Raw genomic sequence first — 24102 nt, 5'->3', positions numbered from 1 at the left:
TAACTGTGTGATCCTAGGCAAGTCATTTAACCATGTTTACCTCAATTTCCTCATCTGTAAGATGATCTGGAGAAGGAAAGGGCAAACCACTCCAGTGTCTTTGCTAAGAAGACCCCAAGGTGGACACAATGGAAAACAACTCAACAACAACGACAAAAGTGGGGAAGGGGTAGAGAACATTCTGTTCTTGGCAATCAGGTTTGCTTAGGTGAGTAGGGGCCTAACTACAGCTAGGCATTGGAGTGGAGTGGAAGGACCACAAGATTTGGAGTCAGAGTTCATTCAGCTCCTTATTGTCTGTGAGACCTTGGGCAAGTCATTCCTTCTAAGAACATTTATTACAAGTGCCTACTGTATGAAGGACTTTGTGGGTAGCATGCGGCAAGTCAGGTTGCCTCTGCAGGCCTCAGTTTCTTCATAGAGGGACCATGTCCCACATCTTTATGCAGGGGACAGAATGAGAGATGGCTTTGTTGCTGGTCAGCATTCCAAGGTAAAGAAATTTATCCCATTTTTGGTCATTGTAAACTGGAAGTTTAGACTATTTTATTCTAGAGGCAAGTCAGAGCTTTTGCATTGTTTAGAACTGGCCACTTCTTGTACTTGCTTTAATTAATTTAACCAGCCTTTAGGACTGCATTAATTTTGCACTTTACATGGGTTGTCACTTCCAGAAAACTGATCAATTAGTGGAAAATGTTCTGGCAACCAGCCTTCCTAGTCTTAGTTAAGGTGTTCAGACTAAGGCAACCTGATGGTATAGTGGGTAGAGGACTGGGCTTTGGGTCACGAAGACCTGAATTCAAATCCTGATTCAGACACTCACTATGTGGCCATGGACTTAACCTCTCCCCAACCTCAGTTTCCTCTTGGGTAAATTGAAGGGATTGGACTTGCAGTCCTTTCCAGCTTGCAATGTATGGTCCTTGGAGAGCAGACACAATCTGCTTTTAGAGCACACTTGAAACCTTTTCAGCTCAATAAGGCTCATGAAATCTTGTTCTCTGGTGACTTAGACTTCGAGAATACAGGAAGATCTCCTTTTAGAAATATGACTTTCACATAGGAGCAAATGTCAGAGGTAAGACTCATGTTCACGTCTGCAAACTGCCTGTCAAGTGTTCTTTCAAATGGGCTACATGGTTTCTCACACACATTTGTATTATGCTTTCATACACACAACCTCCTATTTGCTTCACAATAACCGTATGTGTAAGGAAATAGCTGTGGCTAAAAGTTCACAGTGCTAATGCTTGCTACAGTTTACAAATGGACAAAAGTAAGGAAGGTGTATCTGTTTAGAGAGTCATAGTTGGTAGATCCAGTTCAGCAGAACTCAATTCAATTCCATTAACATTTATTAAACTCCTACTATAAGCACCTTATCATGCCCAGGTACTGTGCTAAGTGCTGGTAATGCAAATAAATAAAAAGACAAAAAAAGACCATCCTTGCTCACAATGGAGGAAGACAATACATAAAAAAGAAGCTTGAATTCCTGACCCAGGACTCCAACCCAAGTCTCCAGTCTCTCTGGAAAGTATTTCATTATAATCATCTAAATTACATGCACATTGTGAATGCAAGCTACATCAACTAAGTCTGTGCAAATTTTACACAAATCTGTCAAATTAATGAACATACCCTTTGAAAAGCCCCAGCTACTGAATTTCCCAGATGCCCTCTCTCTCTCTTACCCACATGCCTCTGCACTCTCTCAGGCCTTCGATCTTGCTATTTTTTTTTTTTTTACCAAAATGTAGTTCATAACATTACCAAATAAAATCTAAAATGTCGTTTCAGGCAATCCAATGGATATTTTAGTGAAAAACAACCACAGAACATGCCGCTCAAATTGCCCTGTCATTCATTTAGGTCTGGGAATAATGAATAGCCTAGAAGTGATGATACTTTTTTCTTTTTCCTTTTACTTCTCTCAAAAGGGATTTTACTTAATGCACAACAATTTCCACCAAAAAATACTATTAATTGCTTTTTTTTTTTAAGGTAAGGTCTATGCTTGTGAAATTATTCAGACCTGTAAACATGTGATCTTCCTTTGCTTTTCCCAACTCTATCATCTGCTTCAGTAATATACAAGTAAAGCTTACCTCTTTCCTGTAGAAAGCCCTGAAGGGAAGGATTACTAGACTAGGGAGTTTGAGACTGGGATTTAGCTCTACCTTTTAGCAGCTGGAAGAGTTTGAGAATGTGTCTTCTTCTCTGAGCTATTTTTCATATGATTCTAGAAATTCTAATTATTGCAATAAGCCAAAGAATAGAAAGCAAGGCAGCAAATGTAACAATTATCTCTACATAATGGCTATTCAAAATTTTTTCAAAAATAGATTGTGTGTGTGTGTGTGAGAGAGAGAAAGAGAGAGAGAGAGAGAGAGAGAGAGAGAGAGAGAGAGAGAGAGAGAGAGAGAGAGAGAGAGAGAGAGAGAGAGAGAGAGAGAGAGAGAATTTAATGAAGAGGTAGTATGTCATAATGATAGTGCCCTGGCTATGTAGTTGGGAGACCTGGGTTCAAATCCAGGCTCAGATCCTTATTAGCTATGTAGTATGACCTTAGTAGTATGACCATGGGCAAGTCATAACTTCTTAGAACCTCAGTTTCCTAGCTATAAAATGAGAATAATTCTTACTCTACCTAACTTACAAAGCCATTGTGAAAAAAATGATTTTGGAAATTTAAAAATGCTATACAAAATGCTATACAAAAGTGCCATACAAATAGTCTTGTTACTATTTTAAACTATCATCATTATCATTAATATTATCATTGCTTTTTATAATCTGACTATAGCCAGTAAATGATACAACTAGAAGCTAGATCCACTGACCTTCCTTACCCACTATACCATGTACAGAGTGACGGTGATGAGGCAGTGGTGGTCATTAAGTCTCAAGTTACAGGATAACATTTTTGCAGTGGATATTGTAAATAACTCATTGAAAGTCTTTTTGCAGTAAAGGATAATTTCAGGTCACCTTAACCAGTAGGAACAATGACCCACATCCCAATGCACTTTTTTGACACATGTCTCTCATTAAAAAAATACATATAATTGTGATTGGGTCAGATTGTTTGTTGTCTTGGGGAAGGGAAAGAGAAGGAAGGAGGGAGAAAAATTTGGAACTCAAAATCTTATAGAAGTGAATGTTGAAAACTACCTTTACATGTAATTGAAAAAATACTCTTAAGTGAAAACAAAAGAAAGGAAGTCGGGAATGCTTTTAAAGGTGTTTTAATAATATGCTACCTAGATGGGAGTGATAATGCCAGAAATGACAACCCCCTCTCTTAACCCAACACAATTTCCAGGGCAATTTTTATTAAAAAGTTATTGGAAACAAAAAAGAATGAGGATTCACTTCAGTAAGTGTGAAGAACAGAGAACTTTATATATCTACCACAGTACTCTATGTACAAAGCAAAAGTAGGTATTCCACTTAACAAAGAGGGTAAAAAAAGCTTAATAATGTCTCCCTCACTCCAGGATGCCAGAGAGAATGTGTTCATTTGTGAAAACAAAACAAAACAAAAAACCAAAATGGAAATGCTAACCTGTGTAAGCAGGTTGAAAATATGTTAAATAGAGGGGAAAACAAGAAGGTGGTATGTGTGGATTTTAAGAAGAACCACCAACTATGGAGAACTACGAAACAAATATACGACCGTCCCTGAAGAGAAGGCTGCTATAGGCTGTTAAGGACAAGCTGCTTCTTATCCAAGGAATGTAAAGTTCAAAGGAAAAAGAGAGGAGCAGTGGTCAATGGCTCCTCACTGATGGGTAACAAGAGCCAAGTACTGACCTGATAATAATAATAGGAGAAAGTGGTAAATAGTCAAATATGTCCCCTTGATTTTGGGAAAGGAGATTTCAGAAGGTTCACAGAAAGGCTTACTCAGACTTGATGTCTTAAAATTCTATAGGGAAAATTAGTGCAGTAGAGATAGGAGTCTCTCAAGAATGAAATTCTGAAGAAATAAAGAGAAGCAATTCTGATGGGGAAAAGAAAGGGGGAAGTGTCTAAAGACATCAGTGTGAATGCACAGGGTGTTCATTAATCAACATATATATATGTGTGTGTGTACATATATACACACACATGTATATATGTATTTATATATACATATGTATGTACATATGTATATATACAGAAGATAGAAGCAAAGGCAGATAATATTAGATGAATGCGAAAGTATGGCACATTGCTGTGAGAAAGAATGCTCAGGACAACAAAAAGGTAGATTTTAAAATCTATGCTAGAGTTAAGAGGAAGTTCAAAGAAAGAACAGAGCTATTGCTCTGGATGGGTGGAATGATAATAATGAGTCAGTAAAGATTTATTAAGCACCTACTATGTGTCAGGTGCTGTGCTAAGGGCTGAGAATACAAAGAAAAGCAAAAGACAGTCCCAGCCCTCAAGATAACACATAAAAAAGAAACTGAAAAGTGTGTATGTGGGGGTGCAAAGGAGGGTTCCTGATGAGAGAGTATGATGAAAGATCAGAAGAGCTCAGATGAATGGGAAATGAGGAGATGACTGCCATAGGTAACCTCTTGAAATGGAAAATCTGGGAGGAACTCTCCACTGTCTATTCTTTACCCACTCCAGTTAGAAGGGTCTAAGAAGCATGAAGTACTGAAGTGGTGAGAAATTTAGTTTGATAAGGAGTCTTTCATGATTTTCTTGAAGGGAAGAAAAGATGTAGGCTAGAAGATTATACAATTGGGTTGACTCAAAACTAGTTGAATGACAAACCCTAAAAAACAGTCATTAGTGGTTGAATATCAACTTGGGAGGAGACCTTCAGTGCAGCGCTCTAGGGATCTATACTTGGCCAAAGTCAGTTTAACATTGCCAATGAGTTGGACAAAGGCACAAGATACTATATTCAGATTTTCAGATGACTCAGAACTGGACTTATCTGATAACAGTCATAATCCAAACAGCTTGACAGATTTATGACATTGCATCAAATCTCTTAAGATGAAATTGAATTGGTAAAATTGTAAAGTCTTATACTTAGGTTAAAAAAGTCACTAATAGCCATAGCTAAATAGCAATTTGTATGAAAAGGGCCTGTGTGGGTAGCCCACAGGCTAAATACAAGTCAGTAGTGAGCTATGGCAGCTAAGGAAATCATTGCACTTTTAGCCTGCATTAACAGAGACATAATGTAAAGGGCTTGGGAAGTAACAGAGCTGATAAACACATATCTGAAGGATTGTGTTCAATTCTGGATGCCACATTTTAGGAATGACAAAAATAAGCTGGACATCATCAGTGATTGTATGGGTTCCTGAGTTCATGCCCAAGGGCAGTGATTGAAGGAACTAGGAATTTTAACTCAGAGAAGAGAAGACAACATGGGTTGTAGTAGTTATTTTTAAGAATGTGAATAATTGCATGGTAGAAAAGGAAATAGACTTGTACTGTTTGTTCCAAGAAGGAGCGATGGTTAGATATTGTAAAGAAATAGATTTAGGCCTGAAGTGTAGATTTCTTCAGAGGCAATGGATACTCTTTATCAAAGGCTAAATGATCGTTTATTGGATGTGTTTAGAAGAGATTTTTGTTCAAGGGTTGGAATAGGTGTCGTGAAATTTTGAGAATCTGCCTTCTATTCTTATTACTATTGGCAGGGAAGCATCTCATTTGGAGGATACTTTCAATAACTAGTAGGCCACATAAGGGACTGCCAATGGCACTTACGAAGATGAAGTCAAGACAAGCACCTGGACCTAACCAAATACATACAGAAAAAATTTGTGCCTGGTACAACAGAGATTTGAAGCCATTGAGAGATCACTACTCAAGATAAAGAGATGAATATGCCAAATGGCTTGAAAATATCACACAGAATATGATTGCCACTCCCTTCCAGCTCTCAAATTCTATCAGGAAGACATTAGTACTTCTGACTTCTCTATCTTATCTCTTTAAAACTTTAAGGAGAATAATCTTTATTAAGGGCATCTTTCATGAAAATATGAAGAGAGAACAAGCAGGCTTTCACAGACAATTTCCTCAGTAGACCATATCCTCACAATTATGAGGAAAATAATCCCACTACATTTGTGGTTCAAAAAGCATAGTAAAAATTCAGCCTAAAAGGTTCTCCTCTGCAGAAATTAAGATCTCACAAGGATCCTGGGTAGAGGTAATCACCAGGAGGTTCAGCAAGCCTATTTATTAATACAACAGAGCTTAAAGCACACGTGTTTGCCAAAAGTGTTCACTGCTGTCAAGTGGGATGCCTCCCATAAGCTCCAAATGAATGGGAGATTCCTTAAACATCTTGAGGTTCTCCAGATGCTCCTGTTTGCAGATGTCTTTGCGCTGCTTGCATCAACATCCAGAATATTACACAGCCTCCTCAATTAGAGTCATTCAGAAGAAACTGACCTAACAATATGCACAGGAAAAGAAAAACTAAATGGATAAAGAATCTCTATTGTCTGAATTTATGTTGGAAGTCCATTGACAGCTCATCAACATTTATATCCTGCAGTTACAGATGGATAAGAAACTTGTCCAGAAACTGAATAATAGTTGAAAAATAACAGACTGGACATTTGCTGTGAAATGCTTTCAATGGTCCAAGCTATCATCTCAGGCACAAAAATCCATCTGTTAGCATGAATATTGTCCCAGCTGAAAATCATGGAACGTAACATATAATCTCTGAGAACTACAGGTAAACCAAAGGCCAATGGGAAGGAGTGGTGAATAGAATTAGACAGTCAGTCAGTAAACAAGCATTTATTATGCACTTAACTGTATGCCAGTCTCTGCAGCATATTATCAATGATCACTTGCATGCAAAAAGTAAAGGATATTATCCAGAGAATGTGTAATAGAAAAGGAAGAGAGGAGTCAAAGCTTTAGTGCTATACTAGGAACCAGGAGATATTGAAAGATCTAGAAAAGGACCCTTTTTGATGTTATGAACCTCATTGGCAGTCTGGTGAAATGTATGGGCCCCTTCTCAGAATGATATTTTTAAATCCGTAAAATAAAATATGTAGGATGACCAAGAAAACCAATTATATTGAAATAATAATGTAATTTTTCCTATTCAAGTTCGTAGACTCCCTAAAATCTCTCCATGGACCCTCCAGGTTAAGAACTCTTGACCTAGACAAAGATCTCCTACATGTTGTGTAAATTCTCTTTAGAGATTGTATGGAAGAACTTGGACAAGAATTACGCAAGATTCTAATTCTCAGCAGTGGAGAGTGCATATATGCCAACTTCATCCATTGCTTAGCACATGGTGCCTCCTATCCATTCTGGTGCTTAATAAATGTTTATTGACTTGAAATTTCATACGTATACATGTACACATACATGCACATGTACATATACACATATATACATATAACAAAAATTTAACTTCAGCTTTACAACACCCCTACATGTGCAGCAGAAAATTTACTATTATTCCCATTTTATAGATAAAGATTGTTCTTGTTGTGTTCAGCCTTTGTTTTCGAAGAAGACCATGACATTGGAGAAATGATGACATGACTTGCACTTGACTTTGTTTTGAGTGAGGGAGGGCTGTGTAAGGTCATCAGTCTCACTTTCTCCTCCTCAGCCATCTGGATCTAGTGACCAGCTATTCATCAGGATGACTGGAGATGACCCAGGATGCAATGGGAGACATTGGCCTTTTCAGGTTATTCACTTAGAGGGAGGTAATGCCCATTGAGCGAATAGGCCTCTTTAAGATGTAGTCAGGGAATGGCCCTTTTAATGAGCCAAAGAAAAAAAAAATAACTAAATGAAGCTGAGAGGGAAAGAGAAACTGTGACTATTGATAATCATTCTAAGCCAGTCATTAAGTGGAACTTGGGCATTGAAAATGAAAAGCATTTCCACGAGAGACCCCTCCAGAAGAAACTGAAGCCCAAAGAAGTTAATTGCCAAACTTAAGATCAAATAAGCTGTAGAGTTCAGATGCAAATCATGTTCTGACAGCAAATCTAGAGTTCCCTCTGTCAGATTATGAACCCTCTCAGTTACTCTGCAGAGTACTTCCTTCCATTGGTTTAAGAAACAGTACTCTTTATTAGGACTGTTGGAAAATCAGGAAGAATAAACATATTCTATAAAACATTTACTCCAGCATCCTCATTTTGTCTGAAAAGCAGGGTGATGTAACTTGCCCAAGCTCACAGGGTGGTTAAGTATCTCCAATTTATCGTTTATGTATCTTGTTTTTGTACGTGGTTGTTTGCAAGTTGTCAACTCCTTCAGGGCAAGGATTAGTTTTTTTTTTCTACCTCCAACACTTTGCACATTGCCAGCCAATGTGCTTAATAAATGCTTATTTAAATAAAAGCAGAACTTGGATTTGAATTCAGGTCTTTGGACTTTAACTCCAGTACCTTTTCATTGGTTCTAGTTCAGCTTCATCTGCCTAATCTGTAAAATTGTGATAATCATAATTTTTCTGTCTTATGGGGCTGTTGTGAAAAGCAAATATGAAAACAATGTGAAAGCTGATTTTCAAATATATGAATTGCTTGATCTGAGTGGGTGTTATTGAATGTTTGTGAATAGTGAAATCCTGCTGATTTGGGATGTCTATCTTCATCCTAGTTATTCTCACTTCTGACCTTTCATTTCCATGGAAACTCTCCTGAAATTACAATATTCTTTCAGTGTATCCAGTTCCTATGGTTGTTTATAAACTGAAAATTGAAAAAGAAAACATGCACAACAGGAGATTATAATTGGAGACAAAACAAATTCCCCTTGAGTTGCTGCCTAGAAACACTTCTCTGTCCACATCCTCCATTAACTCTGCCAGCATGTTAACACCACGTGGCTGCTTTCCATGGTTTGTTTCAATTTGGAAAAAGGAGAAGGAAACATGGTTGGACCTGCTTGAATCTCTGGGGTGCTTGATGGGAACACTCAATGGAGGGAGGAGCATGAAGAGATTATAACGTAGGAAGGTTATAGAATGGAGTGAAACTCTCCCAGACATAAGGGCGGAAAAAATTTTTTAAATTTATTTTGTTCAATTTATGGAATGAAACAAGCATTTCCAAAACATAGTATAATAAAAAAAATGATTGCACATGAAACTATAATCTATTATGTACAGCTATTCCTTTTAAATATTTAATAAAGTTATCATGTAAATTTCTTTAAAATTTTTTTCTTTTTTTCTCTACCCACCCTAGAGATGATTATCATTAGACAAAAATATATAAATTCTCTTCAAATGCTTTTTATATGATCTGTACATTTTATATTGCTTAGAGGTGAGTCAAGCCTTATTGGAAAGAAAGCACTTTGTAAGCCTTAGAGCACTATATAAATTGGAATTATTATGATTATTATTTACACTCATTCCAAGGCTGGATAAAAATGCTAGCATTTGGTCCAACCCTTCATTTAAATACTTTTTTTCGGGGGAGGAGTATAATAGTATGGAATAATGATTAGAACTCTCAACATGCAATAAGGAAGACCTGGTTCAAATGCCACCTCTGATACTTCCCAGCTCTGTGACTGCAGACAAGTGATTTCCTCGTCTGATCTTCAGTTTCCTTGGAGGTAACATAGGGATAATCATACTTGTGGTACCTGCCCCCTATATTATCAGAAGGCTTAAGAATATGGGTTGCTTGAGGGCATGAGTTGGTTTTATGTTATTTTGCTTGTATCCCTAGTATTAAACACAGCACCTGGTACATACTAAGTGCTTAAATACTTATAGATTGATTGATTGATAGATAGATATATGCAATACACTTTTCCAGGATATATCAGTTAAAATACTTAGTTCCATATTTGACCCTATGCTTATATTGCTTTTTGTATTCACCTGTTTGAATCCAGCCCGTTACTGATCCCTACCTCTGAGGAACATTCCTAGACTACTCCATTTATAATTTGGAGTTCAGTTTAATTAACTTAGGTGCCAACTATGTGCCAAGACCCATGTTTGGTGCTGAATAGTGATAATGGTGGTGGTGTGTGGGGATAAAATAATGAATTAGGGACAGTCCTTGACTGTAAGGAGTTGATGATCTAGCACTTCACTGACACTATACTATGAATTCTAGTCAATTTTGGATTGTAATTAATTGTGGAACAGATGTAGGGATCTGAGATGAGTGAGAAAAAGAAGGAAATTAGGTGATTTAGAGAGACTTGGTCTAGTGAATTAGATGAGATAAAATTTTGGGAAGATAAATGTGGAAGAAATTATAAAAATTGGAGGAAAAATATTTAAAAGTAACAAAGAAAACCTAGAAGGAAGCACAAAAACTGGTTGCTTTGAGAACAACAGGTAGAATTTATTACATAGATTTTTGTGAGATGGAAGTTTATCGTTTTATATTGAATCCTCTCATGTTCTGCTGTGTCCATGGAAATGTTCTTTTTTCTTTTTTGTTTTTTCTTTAAAATGAATACAAATGAAAGATAAAACTAACTATCAATTCATTTCTACTTCTGGGTTAAGGAGGTGCAGACTCAAGTTCAACTCAGGAGGATCAAATATGTAGGAGAACCTACTGAGGAAGCTTTAGGAAAGAAAAGTAGTTGGCAAGACAAGGTGAAGCAATTAAGGGAAAGGTAAATGGAACAATTGAAGGGCAAAGCAAACCATATTGGTTGGTAGGCCAGCCAAATTGGTGAAACAGATTGGAGGTTGGTACAAAAAAAGTTCAAGTTTGATATCAGAAAAAGCAGATCAAATCTTAACAATTAGAGGTGGTTGAAGCTCTGGAGCTTAAGGACAGGAAGTTGTTAACTTGATAACTGCCTAGAAAAGTTTTTCACCAGGTGCTTAGGGTTGAGGCATAATGGAGAAGACAAATACATATAAAAATATAGACAGAAACTATATGAAGGTTAGCAGTGTGATGTGGGCTGCGGTAGAGGGGTACAGTTTCTGGGAGTAGAATGATGGTTTATAATCTGTTCTTATCAGACCCAGTCTTGAGTACTCAGTGCAGTTCTGCACATGACAGTCTCAAAAAGACTGTTGATAAGCTAGAGAGTGTTCAGAAGAGGGCAGTGGGAATGGCGAATTGAGTCCATGTCATGTGAGAAGACTCTGGGAATGTTACCTTGGAGAAGAGAAGACTCAAGGGAGACGTGGCAGAGTGGAACTGGACTGCCCTCAGAGCACTGAATAACAGCCCCACGCAAGAGGTGGAAGCTGGAAAGAGAAAAGTTTAAGCATGATACCTTAAAAAAACCTTCTTAACAATTAAAGCTATCTAAAAGTAGAATTCCTTGGGAGGTGGTGGGTTCCCCCTCCATGGAAATCTTCAAGGAGGAGCTAGATGACCACTTTTCATAGGGAAGGAAGGAAATACACATTTATTAAGTGCGGACCATGTGTCAGGCATCGTGGCCTCATGCTAAGTATTACTGCATTTAATCCTCGCATTAACTCTGAGCAATAAATGTCATTTTGGTCCTATTTCACAGCTGAGGAAACTGAAGTGGACAGTGGTTAAGTGACTTGTCCAGGGTCACACAGCTCTTAAGAATCTGAAGCTGGATCTGAACTCAGCTCTTCCCAATTCTAGGTCAGTACACCATTCACTGTGCCACCCAGCTTTCTGTCAGGATACCTTTCATGCATGGTTGAACTAGAGATAGTGGGGATCATAATGGGGATTCCTTTCATGCCGGGGTTAGACTAGATCGTGGCTGATGTGTCTTTCAATTCTCAAATCCTGGAATTTTTGACTATGATTATGTGTCTCTTTCTACCTGCTAAAAGCTACTAGGAACTTAATAAATGCTTTTTTTTTGTGCAAAAGGTTTTCTAGGAACAAAGATAGAACTGGGAAGATAGTCCTTGAGGGTCAAGGATATTGAGGAATGCTGCTGCATAGGGGAGCACTGTCTAATAGAATAGTTTCTGAATCTGGATTCCTGGGTCTGAATTCTACCTCTAATGGATTGAGTGCCAATTTAATAAATGTTTTCCTTCCTTTCCTATGAAAAGTGGTCATCTAGCTTCTCCTTGAAGACTTCCAAACTTACTATTCATGAAACCATAGGTAAGTCTTTGGACTTGGCTTTCCTTATCTGTAAAATGGGGATATTTTTTCTAATAGTACCAATGTCACAGGGTACTGAGGATCAAATAAAATAGTATGTTTCATAATGTATTATAAGCTTTCAAGTGCTATATAATTTTTTATTATTATTACTTATTGTGTGGTCTTAGATAGGTCACTCAAACTCTGAGCCTCACTTTCCTTACTTATAAAACAAGGTTATTAATGCTTGGATGACCTACCTTACAGGGTAGGTGTAAGGAAAGCATTTGGGAAGCCCTCAAGTAAAGTGTTTATTATATGTATGGAACACTCACTGGTAGACAGGCCACAGTAAGAGTGGCCCAGAGAAACATCTTAAAAAGAATCCTCCCTATTACTGATGTGGTGCGAGATCCCTCTGCCAAGTACAGGCCTGCCAGCACTTAACATGACAAACAAAAGCCCTAATTCCATCCCCTTCCAGAGACAAATAAGGAAGAAACAAAGGGAATCCATCCAAAGTTGAAACATTTGGAACATGGGCATAAAAATGTGCCTGGGAAAGCTTGTATTTATTAAAGCTTCTCCAAATCAGATATATGAATAGTTCATGGCTGCGATTCTACAATTAATCGGCCATGCCAGAAGCATCCTTACAACAATGAACGCAAGAACACTGGAATCCATCTCCCTACCACACACCTCTCCTTGGGCGAAATTCCAGGAAATTAGCTCAGCCTGCGGCCCATGGAGTAGGGGAAGGCATCCGTACAGGACTAGAGAACTTCCTTGATGCAATCCACTTTATTATGGTTTATTTTTTTAAAGGAAAAAGGGACAAAATGTATAAAGACATTTCCCCTCTTCTGACTGCATTTTCCTCATTTGAAATATGAGAGATTTGGAGTCCTCTGAGTCAGATAGTGAGGGCTTCAATGGGAAGTTGGATAGCCACTTTTTGTTAATGAGGTGATTTTTGCTTCCAAAAGAGGTTGTACTACATCACTTTTGAGGCACCCTCTATTATTCTAAAATTCTGTGAATTAGATCATGGTCTTTAAAATCCTGATTGTTCATCCTCAGTTTAGAGATAATTCTAGCAGGATGATGTTCACATAAAGTTTTTCAGAGGCCAGATTTGGCCATATTTTAGTTAACAAGCCAGTGGATTTAAAAAAAACAATTTCACTGCTAGGCAATATGAGAGATAAAAATAAAACAGTATTTACTTTCAAGGGAGATTAGACATACACCTCTAAAAATGGAAGGCAGCTTATGCTACATGCCAAGTGAATGAAGCTCTTGCTAAAGGAGCCGAGAGAGGAATGTAGTCACTGTCTGGGCTCAGACAGCAACGCAATAGCTGAAAAAGATAAGGTCCCATTTCAGTAAACTGTATGGAGGAGGGAGGGTATTCTGGACAAAGGAAATGGTGTGAGCAACAGTACGGAGGTTGGAATGCTCAGGGCATGTCCAGGAGACATTTGATCTCAAATGGAAGTTTCATGTGATACCAATGTTTTCAGAGACTTGTGATCTCATTGATGTTGGAACTTCCTCCATTTGAGGAAATTTCAACTCATAAAAATAATAGGAACTGACATTTATATGACGATTTAAAGATTGCAAAATACTTAGCAAATCTTATCGCATGCATGTCTTCTTATCCTGCACAACTCTTGTCAATGGTCTTCCATAAATCTACCAATGAGGATCTACCCAGTGTGCCAGGAGCTTTCCTCTGGGCTTTTTAGGAAGCAATAGAGAAAAGTTCAGGCCTCAAGCTATCCACCTGTTGGTAGTATCTCCACTTTTTGCCACACAAACACCTACTTTCTTCTTCATTTATGAAGGTTCTTTTATGCACACATCTTATATGTAAGGGGAGGGTAGGGATTGTTTCATTCTTTGTACTTGTATCCTCTGCGCCCAGAGAGGTGCCTGGAATGTAACACTGAGTAATTGATAAGCTACATTTACCTGGCCTGTGCCTTTCTTTTCAAAATGTAACTTTCATGATGAACTTACCCATCATGAGTAGATACAAACATTCCAATATATAAAAACAAAAAAATAGATTTCATATAAAACTGTGAACTTGTTATTTACCATTTAAAATATATGCTAAATTTAACGATAGTTCCAAATTTGCCATTTATTCTAAAATTTTTATTTTTTGTGTTTTAAAAATGTTTTATTGGTTTGCTCTTTTCTTTCTTTCTTTTTTTCTGTTTCTTTATTCCTCATTTCCCCCCTTTGCTCTCTTTTCCTTTGTCTTCCTTTCTTCCTTCCTTCTTCCTTCCTTCCTCCTTCCTTCCTTCCTTCCTCCCTTCCTTCCTTCCTTCCTTCCTTCCTTCCTTCCTTCCTTCCTTCCTTCCTTCCTTCCTTTCTTCCTTCCTTCTTTCCTTCTTTCCTTTCTCTCCCTCACTCCTTTCTTCCTTGCTTCCCATTACAAGTTCCTTATTTTATGCTTCAGCTGATATCAATAATGAGAGGGTCACTGAACAGATTTCAGGGTATATATGCATAGCAGACACCTTGTTGGGGAAGAGCCTATGAGGCTCCATTTTATTCTATCAAGTCAAATAAGTTTTATGATCAACATTTAAATAATTAACATTACGGGATCTTATATTCTGTCTAGCTTTCAGTCATCTATATGAGTGTGAACATGTAGTCTGCTATAGAAAATAATCTGTGACAATCTATTTTAAAATATATTTTCATCAAGAGTACCTTCAATCCATGCATACATAGAGTATTCTCATTCAGATTTTATGGAATTGAGAAAGTATGAGTTGTGGATGTCTTCTTGGGTTTTAGTACTGTCCATGATGTTTTCTGTTTTATTTCAGTCTTCCCTTCTTTGAGATATCTCAAAAATTAATTGCTGAGTCTATTTCTAGTTTTATCCTTTAGTACAGATTTCTCTTGCATTTATTTGGTCAGATCTGACCACTCAACTGACTTCATCTCCTTGAGCAACATTCCCACTTCACATATATAGCAACTCAACATTGAGTGTTAAGGCTGAGAATCCCTGGGAAAAGCAAGTAGCTATGTGGGGGGAAAACCACCATATCATTTGAACAGCTGTTTGAAATCTGTAATCATTGCATTGGACCATAAAGGAAAGTCAAGTTATTCTCTTTCTATAGGTCATCTTGGGTGGATGATATGATAATAAGATCTGACCTTGGGTATGTTTGATATTTAGTGTGAAGCAGTTGTTGAGTAAGAAAAAGTAGGAGGAGAAAGACGAAGGAGAAGAGTGGAACATGGGTTACTGGTGATGTCAAATCCTGGGGAGTATAAGGAAGGGTTTCCAAGTGTGGGCCCTTGGATCCATTTCTTCGTTTAGAGTGGGGGATTTTTTTTTTTTGCAGAGGTCATATACCTTCTTAGCTGTGTTTGGAAGCCTATAGATTCATTCTCAGAATGATTTTTTTTTATCCATTAAACCATAAGATTGCAAAGGAAACGAGTTATATTGAAACAAGTTATCAAATAATGTAAAAAAATTCACAGACATCAAATTAAGAACTCTTGATTTAGAGAAAGAATGACTGATATAATATGAATATTACATTATATCCTAACAATATGCATACTATTGGAGTTGACTCTCTCAGGCGACGAGGGGACTGGATTCTTGAATCAGTCATTGGCAGACAGATCCTACCTGGGTAGCTAGCTAAAAAGGTTTTCAAGGGGTCTTGTACCCATTATATTAGAGTTTTGAGATTCCTTGGCAAAATGCAAAAAAGGATTGATTAGAACATGAAAATCAATGTCAAGAAACTTTTAAATGTTGACTATTACACACAAGGGGAAAGAGTAAAAAAGGAATTAGCTTTAAGAACAAAGTTATGTTATGTTATGTTACAAGTTGTGTTAAAGTTATGTTATTATTATGTTACAAGTTAAAGTTGGAGAGCTTGTAGTATAATCTATCACACTTTTGTTGGTGTTGTATGATTATCTGCCGTTTAAAAAATACAATATAACTTACTTAAAATTTCTGCCAAAGCAAAAGCAGTCCAGCACAATAAGCCAGCAGGGTCAAAGTAGGCTTAGTACCTCCTTTTTGTTTTAATTGCATGAGTACTCTAGAGTTCATTTTATGTGGAGCCAGTCTCCATCCTCATGTACTCCTACTAATCTTTCTCATGGCCTTCCTGAACATGCAGTAATAAAACCCTTTGTTGACTCTTAATGTGTCTGTTCTTAAGTTTTATGCTTTCTGTCTTGAAGTGAATCTGGGGACACATCTCTCTCCAGGCAACTGGACAGCACCCTACTCATATTCTTTAGATCTTAGTTTTTCTCAGATATGATGCACTAATTATTCTTTTCGAGGTAGAAAGAGAAGACAGAAACACCTCAATCTAAGGCATGCCATGCTGTTGAATCTCCACCATTTTCCGTTTCAGTTGAGCATAATATTTGTATTCAGAGTGAAGACTCTGCATGTGCTTTGTATAATGATTAGGCTTCAGCAATTGCACATTTTTAAAAAATCAGTGACTTGGATTAAAGCAAAGCTTAATACACACACATATTTATGCATTTTTATAGATGGGGCTTAGATGAATAGCTAACATAGCCAAATGCCTGAGTTGAAATGAATATTGATAGCGACAGATTAGAACAAAGATCTGGAGCTAAGAAAATGAAATTTAATAGGAATACAGTGTCCCAAAAGTCTTAGCAAAGTTGGAAGCTTAAATAGCTTATACATTTCCTAAAACCTTTGGGATAGCCTGTAAGTTGAGTTCTATAGTTGGGTATAAAAAAATCAGTTGTATAATAAGTATGTCATCGGTTATAGCTCTAACACCCAAAATCTATACAGCTCTTTGGATTATCTAATAAAGACCTTTCTCTCAGTTGCCACCAGCTCATTAATAACAACAATTGAATCTAGTCATTCAACTAGATCTAAATCTACCCAGCTATAAGGTGATGCACTTCACATATTATCATCTTGTTCCAAGGGTAACATTAGAGACTTGATATATGAAATGATATCTCTATCTATCTCTATGTCTATCTGCCTACCTATCTACACAAATATGTATGTGTGTGTGTATGTGTGTGTGTGTGTGTGTGTGTGTGTGTGTGTCTCATGGCATTCTGTTTGGCTGCAATCCAGTGAACTTGGTAAAAAGGGAAGGAAGGGAGCATTTATTAAGTACGTATTATATCAAGTACTGTTCTAAGTGTTTTCCCAATATTATCTTATTTGATCTACATAACAACCTTGGGAAGTAGGTGCTATCACCACCTTTATTTTACAGTTGACAAAACTGAGGCACACAGAAGTTAAGTGACTTGGCCAGGATTGCCAAGTGTCAATAAGTGTCTGAAGTCAGATTTGAACCCCCCGGTCTCTCGAACTTCAGGCTCAATGTTGTATTCACTGTAGTATCTATGAAGATGAAGGAGGAGAAGGAGGAGAAAGAAAGAAAGAGCAGAAGAAAGAAAAAGGAAAGAGGAGTAAGAGGAAATGAATGTCATTTGGCATGATCTGCTCTTGATCAAGCCATGTTGGATTCTAGTAATAACTGTTTCCTTTTCTAAATGATCATAGACTCTCTAGATGTTTTTTGCAGGAAATCTCACTCAGCCTCTTCATAGGCCATAGTTTAAGATAATTCTTTTTTTAAAAATTTTTTTAAAATAAGAAGCATATTTGTCCTACTCCAATCTTGTGACACTTCTCTTATTCTTTATACTTAAAAAGTTTGAAGCAGCTCGGTAGCTCTGTGGATAGAGTACTATCTATGCCAAGAGTCAAGAAGACATGAGTTTGAATTCAGTTTCAGGCATTTACTAGATACCTGGTCCTGAGAAAGTCACTTTATCTTTGTCTGCCTTAACTTTCTCATCTATAAAATGGGGATAAGAATAGCACCTCCTACCTCCCCTCCAAGGTTGTTGTGAGGAAAAAATAATATTCTGCCTGTCTGTCGGTTCATCTGTCCATCCATCCATCCATCCATCCATCCATCCATCCATCCATCCATCCATCCATCCATCTGTTGGCACTTGGAATTAAATGTCTTGCCCAGTCATATAGCTAGTGTCTGAGGCTGGATTTGAACTCAGGTCCTCCTGACGCCAGGGCTAGTGCTCTGTCCCTGGCACCACCTAACTGCCCAAGATTATATTTATTAAGCAGTTTGTCAACCCTGAATAGTTATATAAATGGTAGCCTTATTATTGTATAAACAGCAACAGCAACTCATCAGTGAAGACATGCAGTTCTTTTACTACCATGAGATGTAGATCTAGTCCTGGCAATCTGAATTCATGGAAGGAAGCTAGGTAGCCATTTAATTAATCCCTTAACTTATCTTGTGTTTCAACTCCCTGTTAATCAGTTTTATTCTATCTTCCACAGTCTAATGATCATCCTTACTGGAAAAGAAAACAGAAGTAAAACAACTACTGAATAGTTCTGCCTTGTTTTCAGTATTCCTTGTCATCGTCCCTTAGTCTGAGGAGCAGAGCTCTCTTCTCCTCAGGACTGAATATAGTGAAAAGGGCCCTTGGGGTCACCTCTAATATTTATCGCTAGCTGGGGTGCTATCCCAAAGGATTACATAGCATCCTTGATCACTTGCTCTTGTTTTCACCTTCTAAAAAATACTAAATTAGTTGAATTCCTTGTTCATACAGAATGTTATTTTTATACAGTTCCACCTTTTATTCTACATCAGAATAATTTACTTTGGTATCACCATCATCATCATCCCAGCTAGCATTTTTATACTACTTTAAGGTTTGCAAAACACTTTACATATGTTGTTTCATTTGATCTCTACAATAAGCCTGTGAGGTAAGCCCTATTACCATCTCCATTTTGTAATAAGAAAATAGGCTTAAAGGGATTAAGGTCACACAGATAGTAAGTACCTGAAGCAAGATTTGAACTCAGATCTTCCTAAGTCTAGCACTCTCCTCAGTCTGGCACTCAATTGCCCAAAGAAAACAAATTATTGATACCACTCTTGAGAGATTCTTCTCAATTTTGGACTGACTTTTCTTATTGAATTTTATGCCATGGGGTCCTACTTAGCTATTCTCCCTACCATATGAAGTCTGCTTTTCCTCAGATCTAGGGTCCCTGCCAATCCCTGGGTGACATTTGCCTCCAATGTGGTGAATTTTAACCTCGAGTCACCAAGCTCCCCAGGGGTCACATCATTTCTGCTTCAGCAGTCAGTCCTTACTTTCTGGTCAGACACAATCAGGTGCCAAATAGATTTTCTTCTTGTTGCTTCCTTAATCTTTTGAAGGTTGATGCTTTTTGTTAAGGCAAGGAAAAAAAGTAATAGTTACTTTGCTTTTGGCACACAGAATTCCAGCAAATGTCCTGCTAGCCAAAGTTCTCAAAGATTACTCCTCTACCAAGTCTTTGTGCCATGTTTGTGAACTGTTTCCTTACCTCTTCTTCTATTTCCTGCTTCTGTCTAAATATTGTACCTTAGACTTCCAAACCTTTCCTAAGTTTGATATGATTCTCAGAACAATGCTGCCTTAGACATTTAGCTCTCAAATGTCTCAGAGAGACTTTATTGCCATGGACTCTTCCTAAAACTGATACCAGCATAGGGTCATAAGAACATAGATTTAGAACTGAAAGGGATCTTAAAATCCCATTTAAAGAACTCATTTATGGACCATTCATGGGAAAACCGTGGCACAGAATGCTTAAGTAATTTGCCTAGGGTTACACAACTAGGATTTATCTGATGAGATATATGAATTAATACCTTCCTAGCTTTAATTCCAATTTCCAATCCACTACCCCAAAGTGATTTTCTATTATCAGCTATAATGATCCAACAGAAGATACCCCCAAGTTGGGTATTTAAAACCACACAGTTCTCTGTGCCACCTTCCTAGCAACTGATATTCTAAGGGAGACACATGTAACAAATATATTAGGAAAGTCTCCAGGAAAGTTCTACAGTGTGACCACATTCTTCCCCACACCCATGAGTCTCATTTGGACTGAACAGTCTTCCAAGTAAAATCAAAGTCAAAAACCAAAACAACAGTATGACTCAATGATTGTAGAAGTTCAGTTTACCTGTAGGGAAATTCTGCTTCCTCCCCCGCATCTCTCCACTCACATGGCCTCCATTCTAATTCAAAGCCTTCATCACTTTCCATGTGGACTACATCAATAACTTCCTAATTGATCTTCTATCTCCAGTCTTTCCCCTCTCCAATCCAACCTCCACACAACTGGCAAAATAGTTTTCTTAGGGTTAAATTCAGACCATGTTATTTTCCTGCTCACAACCTTCAATGACTCCCTATTACCTCTAGAATATAGAAATATATCAGCCAGACTATTCCCTTTAATATATTCTGTATTCTAGTCCAACTGGACTACTAACCATTTCCTGAACTTGACATTTCATCACTTCATTCTGTGTCTTTGCATACGCTGTTTTGCATACCTGTAATGCACTCCCACCTACCACATCTGCCTCTCAAAATTCTTAGAATTCTTTGAGGTTCATTTCAGAGGCTGTTCCCCTCTGGGAAGCTTTCCTCAAGAGTCAAGAGTCTGTCTGTCTGTCTGTCTCTCTCTCTCTCTCTCTCTCTCTCTCCCCTTAGATTTTTCTGTGTACATGTTGTATCCCCTAGGAGAATACAAATTCCTTAAGAGTTGGCACTGTTTTTCCTTTGTTCTTGTATCTCCAGCATCTGGTACAATATATAGAAGACACAATGAATGATCACTGAATCAAACTGAGTCTGTGACTAGGGATGGGGAAAAGGAAGCAGAAAGAGGAAAAGAGAGTTGTCAAAGTGGTTAGCAGAAGGACAGAGAAGAACAGAACCTTGACGGCCACAGAGTCAAGAAAGTACAACTTAAAGGAGGATGTGCTCTGTGGTGTCAGGGGCTACACAAAGATACATGGCACTAAATGTGAGAGGAAGATCAGGGAAAATGCCATTCAAGACTAGTGACTTTCACTACGACAGTTTTAGTATTTTGGGTGAGGCAGAAGGCAGATTGTAGAGGGTCGAAAAGAGAATGGACAGTGGGAAAATTGAGGAAGTAAGTGTGACTCAGAGTGCCTTGCACATGATGGACACTTAATAAATATATGTCAAATTGAATTACATCTTCCAGAATATTGACAATGAATAGGAAGGAAGAAATAGCTCAGAAGCTAGGAAAGTCAGTGGTGATAACTAAAATATAATAATAAAATAATTGTATTATTTTAATAATAATATTTAATAAAAAATAATAAGTTTAAAATGTAGTGTCTAGAGAAGAAAAAGATCAAAAGAAATCTTGTGTATGTGGGTCAACGGACATCATTTTGCATCCTGGCTTTGCCTCTTATTCTCTGTGTGACCTTGGGTAAGTCAACTTATCTAGGTTTTGATTTCCTCCTTTGTTAAATGAGAAGGTTGGGATAAATGAATTTTAATGGCCCTTGCAGTTCTACATCAATGATCTTAGAAAAACAGTGTGTGGCGGGGGAGCGGTCTGGGACTTCAGACAGGTCTTAAAGGATGGAGTGGAAGATTTAGAGAAGATCTGATAACTTTTTTGTATGTGGGACAGTGATAATGCATGGACATAATGACTGAGAAAGGATATGGAAAGATATTGCTCCTTTATTTTTTAACCTATTAAATCTTGGTTTTTATAGCATAATGGGGGAAGTATTATGATAAATGTCCTATTTTGCAATTCTCCCAAGTAGGACGCAGTGCATAAATTCTAGGAATTCTATCAGTTAACAGCTAATACTGAAGTCACTTTTTCCCCCTCATGTCCCCAAACAACAGTGTTGACACTGTTTTGTAACAACTTACAAGCTGATGGCATGGCACAGCTTGAAAAACAAACTCTTCTCAGATATTTTTGTAAAGTTTGCTAAGATAATGTGATGAGTACTAAAATGGAAGCATCTTGGCATATGCATGTGTAAAACAGTTACACCCAGCAGAGAAGATCTATTTGCTTGATAATTTCATAGCCAATAGGTTTATTCTGTAATGCGTTCATGCTGATAGCTTGGGAATTTTAAGGCCCCAGGTGTACTCACAAAGGTAGTAGTGAAAATGGGGTAGGATATTATACTTAAAAATCCAAATGAATATAAATGAAAGTAGGAGCCACTCATGTGGACAGAGTGCCAGGCCTGTAGTCAAGAAGCCTTATCTCCCTGAGTTCAAATCTGGCCTCAGACACATACTGGCTGTGTGACCCTGGGAAAGTCATTTAATCCTGTTTCCCTCACTTTCCTCATCTGTCAAATGAGCTGGAGAAGGAAACGACAAACCTATCTTGGCCAAGCAAACCCCAAATGGGGTCACAGAGAGGCAGACACAACTGAAAACAACTCAACAAGTACGACAATAACAGGAACCATTGATATCTCTGTGGTTCGACTAAATTTTTTAGAAGTCTATTTAACACTTTGTATATGTGATGTATACTGTATGTGTACCAAGTCAAATGACAGTATAGTATAATGGATAGAGTGCTAAGCTCAGAGTCATGAAAATCTGTGTTCAAATCCTGTTTCGCACAGTCATTGGCTGTGTGACCATGGCCATAAAATTGGGATGCCTGGTATAACTCAGTTGTTTCAGTCTTGTCTAACTGTTCATGACCCCATTTGAGGTTTACTTAGCAAAGATACTAGCTTGGTGTTGCCATTTCCTTCTCTAGGTCATTTGGCAGATGAGGAAACTAAGGCAAACAAGTTATGTAACTTGGCCAGAATCACACAGCTAACAAGTGTCTAAGGATGGATTTGAACTCAGGTTTTCATGACTATAGACCTGGCACTCTATTGCACCACCTGAATTCCTGTAGTAGCTCCCTAACAGAATTGGTATAATTTTTGAATGAGATAATGTTTGGAAAGCACTTTGTAAGGTACTACATATAGTTAAATTATCATAAATAACTTGAAACATTGAATATTGAAGATATATATATGTGTGTATGTACATATATGTGTGTGTATATGCATATACACATACATGCACATATATATTTATATGCATTGCAGTTTAGAGGAAAAAGCAGTAGACTAAGTCTGTGGTCTGAATCTACCATTTATTAACTACGGGACTCCAGGAGAGGTCATTCTACTCAGTTTAGCTTCAGTTTTCTCATTTGTAAAATGGGTGTAATAATACACACCGTATCTATCAGTATTATCTTTAGGCAAAAATGAATCATTATATGTGAAAATGTTTTGAAAGCTATAAAGTTTTACACACAAAAGTAAGGGATCATTATCTAACTGGTTAGTTTGACTGACCATTACCCATCCACTCAATCTAGATATAATTGTTTCTAATATTATGCGCTTGTTCCGGACTGGTGTTTAAGACAATTGAACTGGTAATCTGTAATTTTTGTAGCTATAAAAATATTTGTCTTTTGAGACATGCTAGTCTCTTCTCTTTCATGAAGGACCACAACACAGCCATATGAAGCATGTGATGAAATGTCTGATAGACCTTTCAAGAAAACGTTTTCGCATCTTCTCCCAGGAATTCATTTTCATGTCTAATAATAATTTTCAACAACTCATATTCCTTTATTGGAGCTTGAGTTAAAAAGTTCAATTTTCTTCATACTGTTTCTCAGTGAAAAATGAGAACAGTTGGCCAGAACTCCACGTGAAACCCTTTCATGGAAATTCAATGCAATTTTCAATTCACCAAGCATTTTGAAGGTGTTCTCTGTGTACAGATCGCCGTATCTGGTGCTGAGGGAGGTACAAAGAGAGATGAATTGTCCCACAGTTTTTTTTCTATGATAAGCAAAATTCCTATAACTGATCTTTGTATTCATGTGCAGGACATTGTGCTAGACTCAAGTGGAGATACAAAGATAAATAAAATACAAACTTTATTGTCTGGGACTGAGGCAATTCTGAGGCAGCAGAGAGAGGATGAGATGACGCTAAAAAGCCTCCTAAAGGGCAATAGTCTTGTTTCTTTCTTGTAGCATGTGAACACTGGATAATCATCTATCTTTTTCATGCTATATGGA

The 24102-nt window shown here is 37.5% G+C and overlaps 1 protein-coding gene and 1 long non-coding RNA gene across 3 annotated transcripts in view; one reads left to right on the top strand and one right to left on the bottom strand.

The window, feature by feature from the left end:
* The window catches only part of C1QTNF7 (C1q and TNF related 7), a 146509-nt gene that overhangs the window by 45350 nt on the left and 77057 nt on the right, over window positions 1–24102 (bottom strand). The window lies entirely within an intron of this gene.
* Window positions 1–24102, top strand: part of LOC140511252 (uncharacterized) — a 52677-nt gene that overhangs the window by 26229 nt on the left and 2346 nt on the right. The window contains exons 3-4 of the long non-coding RNA XR_011969481.1: window positions 11479–11579; window positions 12005–12059. This is a non-coding gene — a long non-coding RNA (uncharacterized lncRNA). The remainder of the gene's footprint in view (window positions 1–11478; window positions 11580–12004; window positions 12060–24102) is intronic.

This window comes from Notamacropus eugenii, chromosome 6, assembly GCF_028372415.1.
Source record: "Notamacropus eugenii isolate mMacEug1 chromosome 6, mMacEug1.pri_v2, whole genome shotgun sequence".
Classification (NCBI taxonomy): Eukaryota; Metazoa; Chordata; class Mammalia; order Diprotodontia; family Macropodidae; genus Notamacropus; species Notamacropus eugenii.
This window is presented reverse-complemented; position numbering and strand designations above follow the sequence as displayed.